This window comes from Lepisosteus oculatus, chromosome 14 (assembly GCF_040954835.1).
Source record: "Lepisosteus oculatus isolate fLepOcu1 chromosome 14, fLepOcu1.hap2, whole genome shotgun sequence".
NCBI classification, from domain to species: domain Eukaryota; kingdom Metazoa; phylum Chordata; class Actinopteri; order Semionotiformes; family Lepisosteidae; genus Lepisosteus; species Lepisosteus oculatus.
In genome coordinates, this window is record NC_090709.1 from 15,662,440 (window position 1) to 15,678,929 (window position 16,490).

Consider the following 16,490-nt stretch of genomic DNA (forward strand, 5'->3'; position numbering starts at 1 on the left):
CAGTCTGGACTCTAAATCCTCCGATCCGATTTTAAATCTAATACCTGAGCTGCGGCTTCTTCCGAGTATTTATTCGTATACTTATTATGTGTATACTTATTATTCGTATACTTATACGTATACTTATTAACATAGGTCTAACCTCACCCAAGGAGAAAATCAGGCACTCCAGTCTCTCCGCAACAGGGATGATATCGTCATCAAACCAGCGGACAAAGGAGGTGCTGTTGTGGTGTGGCGTAAAGATCTATATATCTTTGAAGCCTCTAGACAACTAACTGACACTTCTGCCTACCTCCCTCTCCAACAGGACCCTACCACTGACTACCAAAAGGAAGTGGTATCCACCATTTCCCTTCTTATCAGCAGCAACGAGCTCCCCCAGGAGGCGAACCGGCTCATCATGGAACACCCACAGGTATCTCAATTTTACCTCCTCCCCAAAATCCACAAACCGGACACCCCTGGACGCCCCATCGTATCAGCATGTAACTGTCCAACTACTTACATCTCAGCCTTTCTCGACAGCCTCATGAGACCGCTGGTTGAAGATCTTCCCTCATACATCAAAGACACCAACCACGCGCTCCAACTTTTCAATGATTTCCAATTTCAGGGTACTGAATGCCACATTTTTACCATGGACATCACCTCTCTGTACACCGTCATTCGTCATAATGACGGCCTTACAGCCCTCAAGCACACGCTGTACAAACGCACAGTGCTTGATCCACCCACCCACACCTTGGTACGCCTTGCAGAATTGGTCCTCACACTGAACGCATTCTCTTTCAATAATCTTTTTTACCAACAGGTCAGTGGAGTTGCCATGGGCACCAGAATGGGACCCAGCTATGCCAACATTTTTGTCGGCTGGGTAGAAGAACGCTTCTTCGCTTCCTACACTGGCTATATCCCTGACCTCTACAAACGATATATCGATGACTGCGTCGGTGCCGCCACATGCTCCAACGATCAGCTTGAATTCTTCCTGCACCATTTCACCAACTTCCACCCGTCCCTCAAATATACGGTTAACATATCTTCCACCACTCTTCCGTTTCTAGACATCCACTTGTCTATCAACTACCCCCGACTGTCCACTTCAGTTTATTACAAACCCACGGATTCACACAGCTACCTCCTGTACAGCTCATTTCACCCCAACCACACTAAAAACTCTCTTCCTTTTTCACAGTTCCTTAGGTTACGACGATTATGCAGCGACGACATCGACTTTGAAAACCAAGCCCTCGAAATGTACTCATTTTTCATCAACAGAGGATACCCCAGCAGTGTGATTGACAGGGCCCTTGCCCGAGCCAAAAACACCCCCCGGACCATCAACCCGATCAGGAACTCCCGCCGTAACAACCGCATTCCTTTGGTGCTTCCTTACCACCCTAACACACTTCCTATCCCCAGGACCATTAACCAGAACTTTTCCATCCTACAGGGTGATCCCTCCACTGGGGCCCTCTTTTCTGATCGCCCTATCATCTCATATCGCCGACCACCTAATCTGCGTAACCTCCTTGTTCACAGCTCCCTTGACCGCCCTCAGCAACCATCCACACCAGGCACTTTCCCTTGCAAAAGAGCTCGCTGTATCACCTGCAAGTACACAGCCACCACCACACTCATTCAATGCCCCTCAGGACAATTCCGGATCACCCAGACAGCATCTTGTACCTCCAGCAACCTTATTTACTGTATCTCTTGCAGTAAATGCCCAGCCATCTACATTGGGGAAACAGGAAGGAGACTCGGAGACCGCTTCAGAGAACACGTCACGGCTGTGAAGATTAAAGATCTCTCCAAGCCCATTGTTTCTCATTTCACCTCTGACGGCCACGACCACTCTAATCTCTCCGTCTGTGTTCTCAAAGACGGTTTTCCGAACTCATACATCAGAAAGACCACCGAAACTAAAATTATTCTGCAGCTAGGATCACACATTCTCCCTTCCCTTAACGACAGATTACTGTTCTTTTAAATTTTCTCCATTCATTGGAAGTTTCATTTCACACCTCTCTGCACCCATTCTGACTTCACACCTCTTGATTGGCCTCTCTTTCTGTCCCCTGCTCCCGCCTCTCACTCCTCCTCCCTCTCAACCTTTGTTCTCCCGCTACTTTACCTTTGCCTACTGCCCTGTCTCTCTCACACCTGAAGAAGGCTCCACGGCCGAAACGTTGTGTTCTCTTTCTTCTTTTTTTCAGCATGGAATAAACCTATTACTTGTTCCTTTGCAGCCTATGCATGCTGACGCAGCTACCCACCTGAACTACTTATTATGTGTAAGTGTATAGATGAAACCTTTCATATATTGTTCAGTTTAAATCAAAATGCTTTACTAATACAAGAGAGAAGTATAGTATGAAGGATGTGACAAATCTATGATTTCTTGGAACAAAACAGTTTTTATTTGCATTCGAAATGAAGCGGAATTTTAGCGGGACACACAAACCCTTTGTCTTTTTTAGAGTTTTTAGAGTGAACAGACATAAATGTAGAAAACGTGTTTTTTAGCACTGCAATAGCAGGGTCAGTGGCATAATGAATAACGCGTCAGGCCTCGCGTCAGAAAATTATAAGTTGGACTGCCGTCTGGCTTGTTGCGTTTATACCACTTACGTTGTTTAATATAAATGAACTCCACCTGAAAGCTATAGAAAACACTTTGGGTAAGTTGTCTGCAGCCTCATGCGAATTTCGACAACTTACCCAAAACACTGTACTGTCTGGAGATCAGCTCCAGCTCTGAACTCAATTGCAATGAAAAACCATTCGTAACAAAACTGGAGAACAGCTGAACTTGTGTTCAGTTCGGTGATGAGGGATCAGAACTGTCCTTGTTGTAATTAGCACGAACTGCACAGGCTCTGAATCAGACCATGTCAATTAGTCTGATCAATGTAGGACATGTTAATGTTGAATTATTAAAAGGTTTATTAGTTAGTTCAGGTTTACCCACCTGAACTAATGTAGAATTATTACTTGATCTGTCTCTTGTTTGTATATAAATGAATGTCTCTGACAACTTAATGTTAGTTTTACGATGTAGGTCAGGCGTTGACATATGCACGAGTATACTAAATGTCTCACTCCTGATTCAACTCATGTTCTATAGGAGATTGGCGATTCCTCCTGTTTCTCATACAACCATATCAGAACAGAAGCCCGTTTCACCCAGCTCTGATTCAAGATCGACTTGCATCTTTATCCCTTTTTTGTTCGTGATCATTATTTTCTTTAGTTATGATCAATATTGAACTTTTTCTAAATGAAATGACAATAATCAAACATGCAGGCAGATTTTTGAAAAGTATTCGGAATTGACAGGGTGCCCCTTTGGAACAATCGTCAGAAATTGTGAGAAAATGAAAGTTATGTAAGCTCTCACACAAAGCATTGAAGATTGGAATCTGAGTGTAAAAAAGTTACCCGTCTCCCAATGATAGGCAGGGATACACACCATGACTCGAATAGACTCAGCGAACTTTAACACCTATGATATTACGAGTGCTTTGCACGTGTTGAATTTCAAGAAGGAACTACTACAACAGTTGTGGACATAATTCAATACCACGGCAAAGTCCAATGCCGGCAACATCTGAGAAAATAATGTTCACTCATGGAATTTGGTCTTTGAATGGCTGGCGGGAAAATTCATTTATACTCCTGTTGCACCCTCAGCTGAAACATGTTAAAATAACAACGCAGATTTGTTGCAGAACCTGACAAGAATTATTGGGTTAGCACTGTATGTATTCTTGTATATTTACTTTAATTTTAATATAAATGTAAACATGCATGCTGTATAAGCTATTGGAATTTTAAAATATGTTAGCTGAGGATGCGAAGGGGGCTATTATACCTTGTGAAACATGCAAGGAACTGTAAAAAAGGCTGTTATTTGAATAAAATTGGCGATCACAAGAAAACCACAATTTATGTGGTATTATCATCAATATCCTTCAAAATCTACGTTCAAATGAAGGATTTGAAGAAACTATGAAAAAAGCAACAGTAATAGCAGAGGATTTTGATTTTTGCTCTTCAAGTCAGCAGATCACCGTAGAGTTGCACCCCTACAAACAGCACAAAGGATGAATCCCACCACCTTCATTATTGCTGTGTTCGTGCCAGTGAAAGTAGCGTTTGTGTTATTGAAAGATTCTCGGAAGATGAAGGTGCAGTCACTTCCACATGTCATGATATCATTAGATCTGACGACAAGAGCTGAAGCCCCCCCTAGTCCAAGCCAGCAATGTGAGGAAGATGGGTATGGAGGAAGGTAGCGTGGCTGAGTGGTCTAAGGTACTGGATTTAGGCTCCAGTCTCTCTGGGGGCGTGGGTTTGAATCCCACTGCTGCCAAATATTAATGTTTTAAGACCTGCAATACAATCAGTAAAAGCGCTTTTTGTTAGGCTGCGGGAGGTGTTTAGAGATAGACTTTCTAAAAGACAGGCTTAACATCAAGGCAGAAAAAATATTTTGTTTTCTCAACAGAAATTCTCTTTGGCACGTTCAGCTTTATGTAGGGAACAACGTCTGCCGAGATCACTTTTGAGGCAGTGCACATGATAGTGTACCGGCAAGTACATTTAATATTGGCTGTGGTGGTGAGCTGCTTTTGTCTGTGAAACTTTTAATTCTTCACGCCGAATCGTTGGCAGGGGTAAAGCTTATTAAATCTTTGAACATAGCGCTCCATCAGAAATACTTTGTTCGTGATCAAAAGAGATCAGAGGATTAACTTCATGGATTCACATAGCATACCTTACAGGAAAGATTTAAAAGGGGAATTGATTGTGCTTCCTGATGTTGTTCCTGTCGTTTATTTGGATACAAAGGTGAATGTTCTTTGACGTTCTGCTAGAGTATCCACTGGGTGGGCTTTATCAATCAGCTCGGAGAGGTCATCAGTGCTCTGTCTCTGGAAAATAATCAGCACTGTCGTTTTTCCCTGTGCTGTCTTTTAAAACATATAAGATCACGAGTTTACAGATTTCTCCAAATAACAACTATACATTTTAACCCAGCGGTTAGCATTCCTTCAATCCAATAGTTTTACTCCGGGTAAAAAGCAGCGAAATATATAGAGAGATTATATTCAAATATTTCAACGTTCTTATTGGATTACCTGTATGGAGATATCGCTCAGAATTCCTAATATGATTTTGAGTTCAGTTTTGCTTTACTACTTTCAGAGTCTTTTATTGACCTTGCTGAAGCAGAGAAGTGACATAATCACAAATGCGACTTACCTGTGCTGCTGTTTTTGGTTAATAATGATTATTGCGAGGAAAAAAAAACAGCTCCTTGCATTAAGAGCAAGAGCAACCAACACGCTCGCTTGTTGAGTTGGGTTTTTTTTCCGTGGTGCTCTTCCTCAGATGTAAAGTTATTTGGCGAGCAAGGACCTCTGTGAAGGAGCCTGAATCCATCAAGAACTCAGAAATTCTAATATCGCACTACTGTCTTGTGTACAGAGATTTGCTTCTTCCTTTTTGAGTGTTTTGGTGTTTAAGAGCACGCTTCCTACCTCGAATGTTAGTTTCAGGAGATGTGCTACCGGATAAATGATTATCTTGAAAAGGTTTGGGGATGCACTGGCCGGGATTAAAACCCGGCTCAATTATTTGGAAGTCACCTGTACTACCAACACACTTCTAAGAAGCACCCGCACATTTTCGCAATCCTCTCTCTCGCCTACAAAGTTATGAAGACACAGACGACCAATGAAAACTAATTTGATTCACTCAAGGCTTCACTCTTCTGTTGTGATGTTGTTTTAATTAGTGTTAGCTGTGATGAGGTATTGTTTCTGTCTCTTAAAGTTTAAGAGTCTGCTCCTTTCTTCCTGGTATAGAAAAAAACATGTTCCATCTTTGTTTACAAACACCACTGTAAATTATTTGTCCATCTCTAAAGCCTGTGTGTATTGACAAGGCAATTCAAAAGCACATATTAAATAAGAACACGATCCTTCTTGTTACCATTCCCGTGGTTGGAGCGTTGTTTCGCCCTTTAACGTTCTTCTACAATATTTACAGACAGGGCTTTATCACTGGAGTTGTGTGCATCGGTCCATGAACATCAACTGTACTGCTGTTTTTCTATGCGTAATTTAATCGCAAGCACTTAAAAGATGCAAAAAGGTTTCAAAGAAAACATAATTGAAAGACAGTCGAGTAAGGAGGTAGAAAAACGCTCTCCCCCGTTGAAGAATCAACCACCGTCGCCCATGTGACTGGATATAAAAATAAATTATTCATTTCAATTATTCATGAAGGGTGGATTGTGGTCAGTGAACATATGCACATCTTTAAGTCAGTTCCACCATCTGTGCCATAGGGGATGTAGTTCAGTGGTAGCGTGCATGCTTTTCATGTATGAAGTTCTGAGTTCAATCCCTGGTATCACCAGATGTCTTACATTATTGTGCTCACATCGCAATCTTCTGTTGAGTGAGAACTCTTTGCTCGTGTTCATAGAGAGACAGGTTTACACAATTAAACTCAGTCACACACGAAGTGCTACAGTGTTGCTCTGCTGTTTTAAATGTACCTCCAAAGCATTTTGTTCTGTTAACTACCAAATGATTTGAACTAATTTTACATCATATTCAGGAAATCCAGAGAAGGTCATCAGACTTTTAGTGGCTGTTGAAGAAAACACCTGTTGAATCTCACCAGGGATTTCTTGAGAGATCATTCAGCAAGCAAGTTAACAGGGGTTAACGTAGAGAGTGGCGGAGGTGGGATGTCAGGGCTTGACGTCACTGCTTTATGCAAAGAATGGAGGGGTGGTCGTCAGGGCTATATGACTGTGCTTCACGCAGAGAGTGGTGGGGGTGTGATGTCAGGGCCATACGACAGTACTTTACACAGAGAGTGGTGGAGGTGGGATGTCAGGGCCTGACAACACAGCTTAACGCAGAGAGTGGAGGGGTGGGTGTCAGGGCCATATGACACTTCTTTACGTAGAGAATGGCGGGGGTGGGATGTCAGGGCTTGACGACACTGCTTTATTCAAAGAGTGGAGGGGTGGGTGTCAGGGCTATATGACAGTGCTTTCCGCAGAGAGTGGTGGGGGTGGGATGTCAGGGCCATATGACACTGCTTTACACAGAGAATGGAGGAGGTGGGATGTCAGGGCCTGAAAACACACCTTAACGCAGAGAGTGGAGGGGTGGTGTCAGGGCCATACGACACTTCTTTACACAGAGAGTGGTGGGGGTGGGATGTCAGGGCCTGAAGATACTGCTTTACGCAGAGAGTGGCGGAGGTGGGATGTCAGGGCCTGAAGATACTGCTTTACGCAGAGAGTGGCGGAGGTGGGATGTCAGGGCCATACAACACTTCTTTATGCAGAGAGTGGTGGGGGTGGGATGTCAGGGCCTGATGATACTGCTTTTCGCAGAGAGTGGTGGGGGTGGGATGTCATGGTTATACGACAGTGCTTTCCATTGAGAGTGGTGGGGGTGGGATGTTATGGCCATAAGACACTGCTTTATGCAGAGAGTTGAGGGATTGATGTCAGGGCCATACGACAGTGCTCCACTCAGGCCTCTGCTTGAATTTGTACTCCTCCTCTCTCCCTACCTCTACCTCTATGATATTTGCACTTTCTGGAGAGGCGATTTTCTCCACTTCAGTAGCCCGATTGCGTGGAGAGGGCTGTAGAATGTGGCACCGCCTTTCCTGCTCCGTCCATGACAGGCGTGCTGGTCTCTGGAGAGAGAGCACGGTCCATCAGCGCACTCCAATAAAGGCACTGGAGGCAGCTGAAACGCATTGGCGAAGCTCAGCACTGGGCCGCTGGGCACATCTTACCACTGTTTCCGTAGTGTAGTGGTTATCATGTTCGCCTCGCATGCGAAAGGCCCTCGGTTTGAAACCGGGCGGAAACAGACTGGCTTCTTTTGTCGCATACAAATGGGTTGTACAACTTTTAACTAGCAAATGGAAGAGGGCTGAAGTAAGAGACAAGATGTAAATAGGGTTAACTTAAGTCAGTTCTGCCTGAAAATTAGACTTCTAAGCAACAGGGGTTTATGGCAGGAAAGGGGGTTAACTGATAAGGATTCCAGATGCGAGGGGGCATAATCTTAAACTGACCATTTGGCCAGGGTCTCTTAACTGGCCAAATACCACGACCCCCCCCTTACCATAACACCGAATGACGTCTGAAGCAGCAAGGAAGGACTATATAACCTAAAAGTTTGTACCGGCACATCGAACAATACTTCGGTTTTGTTGTTTCTTGTGGGAAACAAGACTTCGGCTTTATTGTTCCTTATGTCCGTCATGGCAGTGAACAGGTCCTGGTTACAGGATCTCTAAAAAAGGAAATAAAGACTGAAATCAGATCCGACCCACCATGCTGCCACGGTGACGGTGCACTGCCCAGTGAAAGTGGCAGCCTGTCCCTGGACTGTGGGAAACTGGAGCACCTGGAGGAAACCCCCACAGACCAGGGAGAGAACATGCAAACTCCACACAGACAGCACCCACACCCCAGGTCCAGCACTGTGAAGCATGCCCGACGATGCGGAAGGGCTTTTACAAATGAGTGTGTAACTCACACTGGTGCCCAGGATGGCCTGCTACCGGAACGCAACCTAATTTTCTTAATGCAGTTTGTTCGAAGCGGTTTGCAGGAGCTGGAGGTGAGGACTGAGCTGGGGTCCAGTGTGCAAGAGTGACTACTGATGTCGTGTGTGTGTGTGTGTGTGTGTGTGTGTGTGTGTGTGTGTGTGTGTGTGTGTGTGTGTGTCTGGATCATTGTGAGCGCCGTCAGGTTTGTGTATTTGTTTAAACAAGAGGACGTGTCTGTGCGGGTCTGACTCTGTGTGAGGGTGCAGCTCTAACTGTTCGCGCGCGGGCCTGTCTATCTCTCGACAATGCATGAGGGGCTAAATCTGCCTCTGAGAAACTGACTTTTCAGAAGAAAAATCTATGAAAAGGCACGGCCTGGCCCTCTTCTCTTGCTCCCGACGTATAAGACACTGGGGGATGAAGCTGGTGTCTTCAGCTGTAACCCTAGCTATTTATGCAAACAGCTCTTTTATGAAAAGCAGCTCTAGGCCTAGACAAGAGGAACAGATAAAACAAATCTTAGATTTATGGCTTATTCAAAGCAGACTGAGCGCTGCTATACTGTATGTAGGAGTCAGAGATGAAGAATGAGCTATTTAAGGAAATCAGGAGTGTGAGAGAGGGAGTGTGTGTTTTTCCTCCCAATAGAGAAGGCTTGTGGTTCTTTCTGCTTTTCTGCACAGGCTGCCAACATAAGTACGTGTTGGGTTCTTGGTTTGAATGCTCGAGTTGTCAGGCTGGCGTTTTTTGTTCCTATTGGAGCCCATAATTGTGAACAAGGCGCTTGAGGACGTCTCTGTGCAGGTGTGCGTTTGTAATGACGTGTGTGCGCATCTCTGTAGCGGATGTTTCAGTAAAAAAACGCATTTAAAACATTCAACCTTTTCATGTTCCTAATATTCTTTCATTCTTCACAATAATAACTAAGGTTGCTGCTGGAAGAGGTGTTAGTGGGGCCACCAGGGGGAACTCTCACCCTGTGGCCCATGTGGGTCCTAATGCCCCAGTATAGTGACGGGGACACTGGAAAAACTGTAAACAGGTGCCGTCCTTCAGATGAGACGTAAAACCGAGGTCCTGACTCTCTGTGGTCATTAAAAATCCCGGGGTGTTTCTCGAAAAGAGTAGGGGTTTTACCCCAGTGTCCTGGCCAAATTTCCCATTGACCCTTACCAATCATGGCCTCCTAATAACCCCCATTTATGAATTGGCTTCATTACTCTGCTCTCCTCCCCACTCATAGCTGGTGTGTGGGGAGCGTTCTGGTGCACTATGGCTGCCGTCCCATCATCCAGGTGGATGCTGCACATTTGTGGTGGTGGAGGGGAGTCCCCATGTCCTGCAAAGCGCTTTGAGTGGAGTGTCCAGAAAAGCACTATATAAGTGTAAGCAATTATTATTCATTATAATGTAATAAGTCCATTATTTCTCACCCCTCCATTGCAAGGCATACACAACACAAACACCAGGAACAATTATCTCAGAAGTGAATTGCAAATGTATTGAGTTGTGATGCAACTGTAACTTGAACCTAACATGACTGTGGCGTGCATTTTTGAAATTGCATTTTCACAGCTGAAATACAAAATGAAGCTGATCGCAGTCCAAACTCAAGGTATTGTTGTAAAACTAAATATTCAACATGTTTCTACCTGTCCCTTTTCAGCTCACTCAGAAGTCCACAGCCTGCAGCCTGGTGCCTCTCTGTCTCCCCCCTCCACACTGCTGGTCCAGTGGAGGTGCTGTTTGATCCTGCACGATCTGTCCGGAATCGTATAGTCTTACTGAGCAGCGCAGGGCTCCCTGGCCCCAGTTACGAACAGTGAGTGTCAGTGCAGAACAGCTCTCTGACACTCCGCTCCCTCACTCCAGCTGATCAGGGCAACTACACAGTGAGGGACCTTAATGGAAGCAGTATCAGCACTGTGATCGTCACTGTGGGTGGTGAGCAGGTCTACAGTAGGATCACTAGAGGGCTCTATATTCTTGACAGAGTGTGTTCTTATATCATCCTCTGTCCTGATTGTCTTTCAGCTCACAGAGACAATGTCACCCTGCAGCCTGAAGCCTCTCTGTCTGTCCCTCTGTTCACTGGAGAGCCAGTGGAGGTGCTGTTTGATCCTGCAGGAGGTGGAAACTGGACCTCAGTGTGTTCTGTCCAGAACAGCACAGCCAGTTGTGTCCCCCAGTACAGTTTTTTTTATTTTTGATGATTAGCCATATGTTGATTACAATATTGTACATAATGTATAATTTGAACTCGATATTTTTCAGGAGTGAATGATTGTATATTTTCAGAATAAATTTCGAAACCAAATTATTGTCCCTCGATCTCTGTCTCTCTCTCGTCCTGCTGTCTGTCTGTCCCTGCCTCTCTGTCTCTCTCTCTTTCAGCCCCGTCTGTCAGTCTGTCTGTCCTTCTCTCTCCTTCCTCTCTCTCTCTCCTTCCGCTCTCTCTCTCGGTTTGTTTGTCCCTCAATCTCAATCTTTCTCTTTGCCTGCTGTCTTTCTGTGCCTTCATCTTTGTGTCTCTCTCTCCTTCCTTTCTGTCTGTCTCTCTGTCTGTCCTGCGTTGTCCCAGCTGGGCCTGTCTCCCCGGCTCTCTGCCTTCAGCTCTGTTCGCCGATGTCCCACCAGCCCGTCTCTCTCTCAGCCTGTCTCTTGACTTGCAGGAGGAAGAGGAGGTGGAGACAGCTCCTCCGGCAGGAGAGAGGAAGAAGGTCAGTGCTGGTCCCACCCTGCCTCCTGTGCTGTCTGTGGTGGAGTTTCGCCATCTTGTCTGTCTTGTCAGCCCTGTCTGTCACTGTCTCTCTCCTCCTCCTCTCTGTGCTGTGGTGTCCAGTCAGTGTGTCTCTCTCCTCCTCCTCTCTGTCCTGTGGTGTCTAGGCAGTGTGTCTCTCTCCTCCTCCTCTTCTCTGTCCTATGGTGTACAGTGGGTCAGTATTAGTGGGCTACACCCAGGCTCACTCACTGCGAGTGTGATCTCAGCAGAGTCTCTGTACTCTTGGGACACTTGACTCACCTGTCTCTCTCTTTCTCTCCCTGTGCTGTCCCTCTCCTGCCCCCTCTCTCCCTACTCGGACTCCAGCTGGAGGAGGTCCAATCACCACCTCCTGTGAGACAGAAGAAAAAGAAAGTGGGTAATGCTCTGATTCTCTCTTTATTCCTGTCCAGTGTCCAGTCAGTGTGTGTGTATGAATCCCTCTCTCTCTCAGTGCAGTGTTCATGTACTGGAGTGTCCAGTCAGTGTGTGTGTATGAACCCCTCTCTCTCTCAGTGCAGTGTTCATGTCCTGGAGTGTCCAGTCCGACTCTTAACGTGACTCTCCTGTCTCTGCTTCAGAAGTGCTGGTGCGTCTTTTTAAAGTCCCTGAGCTGCATGTCGGTGGAGACAGATGATAAGGACGAGCCGATGGAGGCGGCGGAGACCGTGTGTCAGGAGAGGAAGAGCGAGGGAGAGGAGGAGCAGGCTGCCGGGAAGGACAAGAAGAAGAAGAGGAGGTGCAGGTGAGCAGACAGGGGGACGCCGCCCGGTCGTGTCTGTGATTCAAGAAGGAGTCTCCTCTTGCTGTTTGATGTCATGGTGATGTCCGTGTCTGTGTCCCTCACACCTGCAATAACAATATTCTTTCCAGGTTCCTTTCCTGGTTCTGTGCCAGCTAAGATCGGAGTCGCCTTCCCCACCAAGGACTGGACTGGACTGGACTGGACTGGAGCTGAGGGACACCAGACTGGACTGGACTGGAGCCAAGGGACCCCAGACTGTGCTGGACCGAAGCTGAGGGACCCCAGACTGCACTGGACCGGAGCTGAGAGACACCAGACTGGACTGGACTGGAGCTGAGGGACCCCAGACTGTGCTGGACCGAAGCTGAGGGACCCCAGTCTGTGCTGGACCAAAGCTGAGGGACCCCAGTCTGTGCTGGGCCAAAGCTGAGGGACCACAGTCTGTGCTGGACCGAAGCTGAGGGACTCCAGACTGTGCTGGACCAAAGCTGAGGGGCCCCAGACTGGACTGGACTGGAGCTGAGGGGCCCCAGGCTGTGCTGGACCGAAGCTGAGGGACCCCAGTCTGGACCGAAGCTGAGAGACCCCAGTCTGTGCTGGACCGAAGCTGAGGGACCCCAGTCTGGACTGCACTGGAGCTGAGGGACCCCAGTCTGGACCGAAGCTGAGGGACCCCAGTCTGTGCTGGGCCGAAGCTGAGGGACACCAGTCTGGACCGAAGCTGAGGGACCCCAGTCTGTGCTGGACCGAAGCTGAGGGACCCCAGACTGTGCTGGACCGAAGCTGAGGGACCCCAGACTGGGCTGCACTGGAGCTGAGGGACACCAGACTGGACTGGACTGCACTGGAGCTGAGGGGCCCCATACTGGACTGGACCAGAGCTGAGGGGCCCCAGACTGGACTGGACCGGAGCTGAGGGACCCCAGACTGGACTGGACCGGAGCTGAGGGACCCCAGATCCCAGTCTGGACTGAAGCTGAGGGACCCCAGTCTGGACTGAAGCTGAGGGACCCCAGACCCCAGTCTGGACTGAAGCTGAGGGACCCCAGACTGGACTGTGGAAAACTTTCACATTATCTCCACCTGAGTCCTCAGATCGTCTGCATGACCTTGTATTATTAAGTATTATTTTAAGGTCCTGTGATGATCGTAAGATGGGGGGGGGGGGTGTCCCTTGACATTAATCTGTATTGTAATTTTTGTTCTTTTGTTAAGCATCATTAAAATGTTTTTTAAAAAAAGCTTTTGTTTTTTTCCCTCCCCCCCCCGAAACGAACGAACAGAGTCTGTCTTTCTCTTTCATCCCGGAGAGTTTGTGGTTGATGGATTGAGGCCGAGAGCCCTCGTTGTCGGCGTGCCACCAGTTAGCGGGGCTAAAGCAGGGGGGGCATCGTGTCCAATACTCCTTGAAACGAGACAGATTTCAAGCCACCTCCGTCTGAAGAGAAGGAAGTTGACCACGAACTCCAGGGTGTCCTAGGAAGCTCTTTAGCCATCGTTTGCCCAGCAGCCATCTCACCCTGCAGCTCCCAGCTAGCAGCCCCCTCCCCACTGGAGCCCAGCAGGTAGAAGCCTGGTCAGTACCTGGAGGGGAGACTCCTGGGAAAAACTGAGGTTGCTGCTGGGAGAGGTGTTAGTAGGGCCAGCAGGGGGCGCTCACCCTGCAGTCTGTGTGGGTCCTGATGCCCCAGTATAGTGACGGGGACACTGGACTGTAAACAAGCGCTGTCCTTCGGATGAGACGTCAAACCGAGGTCCTGACTCTCTGTGCTCATTAACAATCCCGGGGTGTTTCTGGAGAGGAGTAGGGGTGTTACCCCAGTGTCCTGGCCTGATTCCCCCCCTGGTCTTGACCCATCATGGCCTCCTTATCACCCCCCCTCTCTGAACTGGCTCCATCCCTCTGCTCTCCTCCCCACTGAGAGCTGCTGTGTGCTGAGCGGACTGGAGCATCATCCACGTGGGGGCTGCACACTGGGGGGGCTGGAGGGGATCCCCCTGACCTGGGAAGAGCTCTGAGTGGAGAGTCCAGACGGATTAATTATTATTATTATTATTCGTGCTGCACTGGGCTTCAGTCCTGGTAGTGAGAGGGGGATCTGTGATCAGTACAGATACTTATGACTGTATAATAATACACGATAGAAATGGAAAACAGGGTAGCGCTGTAGTCTCTTCGAAACGTTTTGAACTGCCAGAAGAAGTTTTCACAACCCGGACTCGTGAAGGTACAGGTCTTCTCCCTTCGTCCGGAGTAAGGTGAGAGGTTATCCCCTCGGGGCGCAGTATCCCCGATGCACCCCCCCACCACCACCCAAAATGACACACACTTCTGTGACGATTGGGAGACCCCGGTTCGATCAGCCCCTGCGGTGTAGGAAACGACCCGCTGGAGAGAACACGCAGACTCCACACAGAAGGGTCACCTCGGCATTTATTCCAACAGCAAAACACCAGAGAGAAACGGGTCTCCGAAAGATGAGCGCACACCGGGAAAAACACTACGTGGTCATTACAAATGGGAATAGGAGTTCTTTTTTTCTTTTCCGGACGTCAGTTGTATCGTGTCCTGGTGATTTCTCCTGTTTCGAACGGAGTTCAATGTCACGTTTCTACTTTATTAGAGAGAGGCACTGAACTTTGGGGAACGTGACATCCACCCAGTATTACTAGTAGGTTGATAAATATAAATGTTCTTTTTCCCCCCGTATGATACCTCGCGAAATATAACGATGGCCAACTCCTTAAGTCGAAATTTAAACCCTTCTCACGCTACAAGACAGTCCGTCAACATCGCCACGGCCCGAAGCGCGACCTTCGGTATGACGTTGGCGGAAGGGGGTAGGGTAAGTACGTCACAGCCGGGGGAAGCCCCTATCACGTGAGAGGGGTGCTGCGGGCGACGAGCCCCCGGGGGCGAAGAGAAGTTGATTTGCGTGGGGTGTGGAAACACTACACGACCGGGCAAGCGAGCCGTTTTTTTTTTTGTTTTGTTTTTTCAGAACATCAGAACAACCGCAGAGATGACCATCGATCCACTCCGGACGTTTCCTTTTTTGTCCTTTTTGGCCTCCAAAATAAAAATAAAAACTGGGATCCATCGTGGCGTTGCCAAATTAAAACGTCAACCACTTTTCGGGCTTTCGTGCTGTCCATGATGAAACCGTCATGGTTGTGTAAGGATACGTTACGTCACAGACCGGCGGCGCTCGTACGTGAGGAGTGTCGTTACGTTTTTGAAACGGGCACGTCAGACAAGATCTCTGACAAGATCTCTGAAAAACCCAAACCTGTAAGATTCAATTTCAATTCAGTTTTTTTTATATAGCGCCTTTCACAACAAGAATGCCCCAAGGCCCCGAACAAAGGAGTTGTTCCACACCCCCGCCACCCTCTGTGTACAGTAGAGCCCCCTGTACTGACTGGAGGAGCTCACCCAGCTGTGTCTGGAGAGAAGCCGGGGTATCGGCTTCAACCACAGGGCTGGGCGGCTTGTTCCCCACCCCCATCCCCTTCTGTGTACAGAAGAGCCTCCTGTCCTGACTCCAGTAGGAAATGTCACCTGGAGGCAACACACCGGCTTCTTTTAACAGATCACCTCAGGAATCGGGAACAACGGAGCTGTGTGCGGCCGTCTGTACGGAGGGGTTCAGCGCAGGGGGGCTCCGGGCTCGGGTCTGGACCCGGGGGGGGGGGGGGGGGGGGCTGTCTGTGTGGAGTCTGTATGTTCTCCCTGTGTTCTTCGGGTCCAAAGACAGGCTTTTGGGCTAATTGGCTTCTGGGAAAACTGGCCCTGGTGTGTGTGTGTCCTATGATGGAGTGCTGTCCTGTCCAGGGTGTGTGAGTGAATGTGTGTTTGTCATGTGATGGACTGATTCCTGTCCAGGGTGTGTGAGTGTGTGTGTCTGAGTGTCCTGTGAGGGACTGGTGTCCTATCCAGGTTGTGTGTGTGTGTCCTGTGAGGGACTGGTGTCCTGTTCAGGGTGTGTGAGTGTGTGTGTGTATCCTGTGAGTGACTGGTGTCCTGTCCAGGGTGTGTGAGTGTGTGTGTCCTGTGATGGACTGGTGTCCTATCTAGGGTGTGTGTATGTCCTGTGATGGACTGGTGTCCTGTCCAGGGTGTGTGAGTGAGTGTGTGTGTGTCCTGTGATGGACTGGTGTCCTGTCCAGGGTGTGTGAGTGTGTGTGTCTGTGTGTCCTGTGATGGACAGATGGTACCAAGCCTGGACACCCATGAGACACTGGCTTCCTCAGAAGACTCTCACGGAGGGCACACTGTCCCTAACCCGGGTCCAGAAGAAACTACAGTGATCTATAATTCCTGCGCCTCGGAAGGGTTTATGACGTCTATGTCCGGCGCCCGCGCCCGTGGAC

General features: G+C 48.1%; 2 non-coding genes across 2 annotated transcripts; both read left to right on the top strand.

Moving 5' to 3' along the window:
* Positions 1-4,299: 4,299 nt before the first annotated feature.
* Positions 4,300-4,381, top strand: trnal-uag (transfer RNA leucine (anticodon UAG)). Its single transcript has one exon. It is a non-coding gene; the product is annotated as a tRNA-Leu (tRNA).
* A 3,468-nt stretch (positions 4,382-7,849) lies between these two features.
* On the top strand, positions 7,850-7,922 carry trnaa-cgc (transfer RNA alanine (anticodon CGC)). The gene has a single exon. It is a non-coding gene; the product is annotated as a tRNA-Ala (tRNA).
* The last annotated feature ends 8,568 nt before the right edge of the window (positions 7,923-16,490 follow it).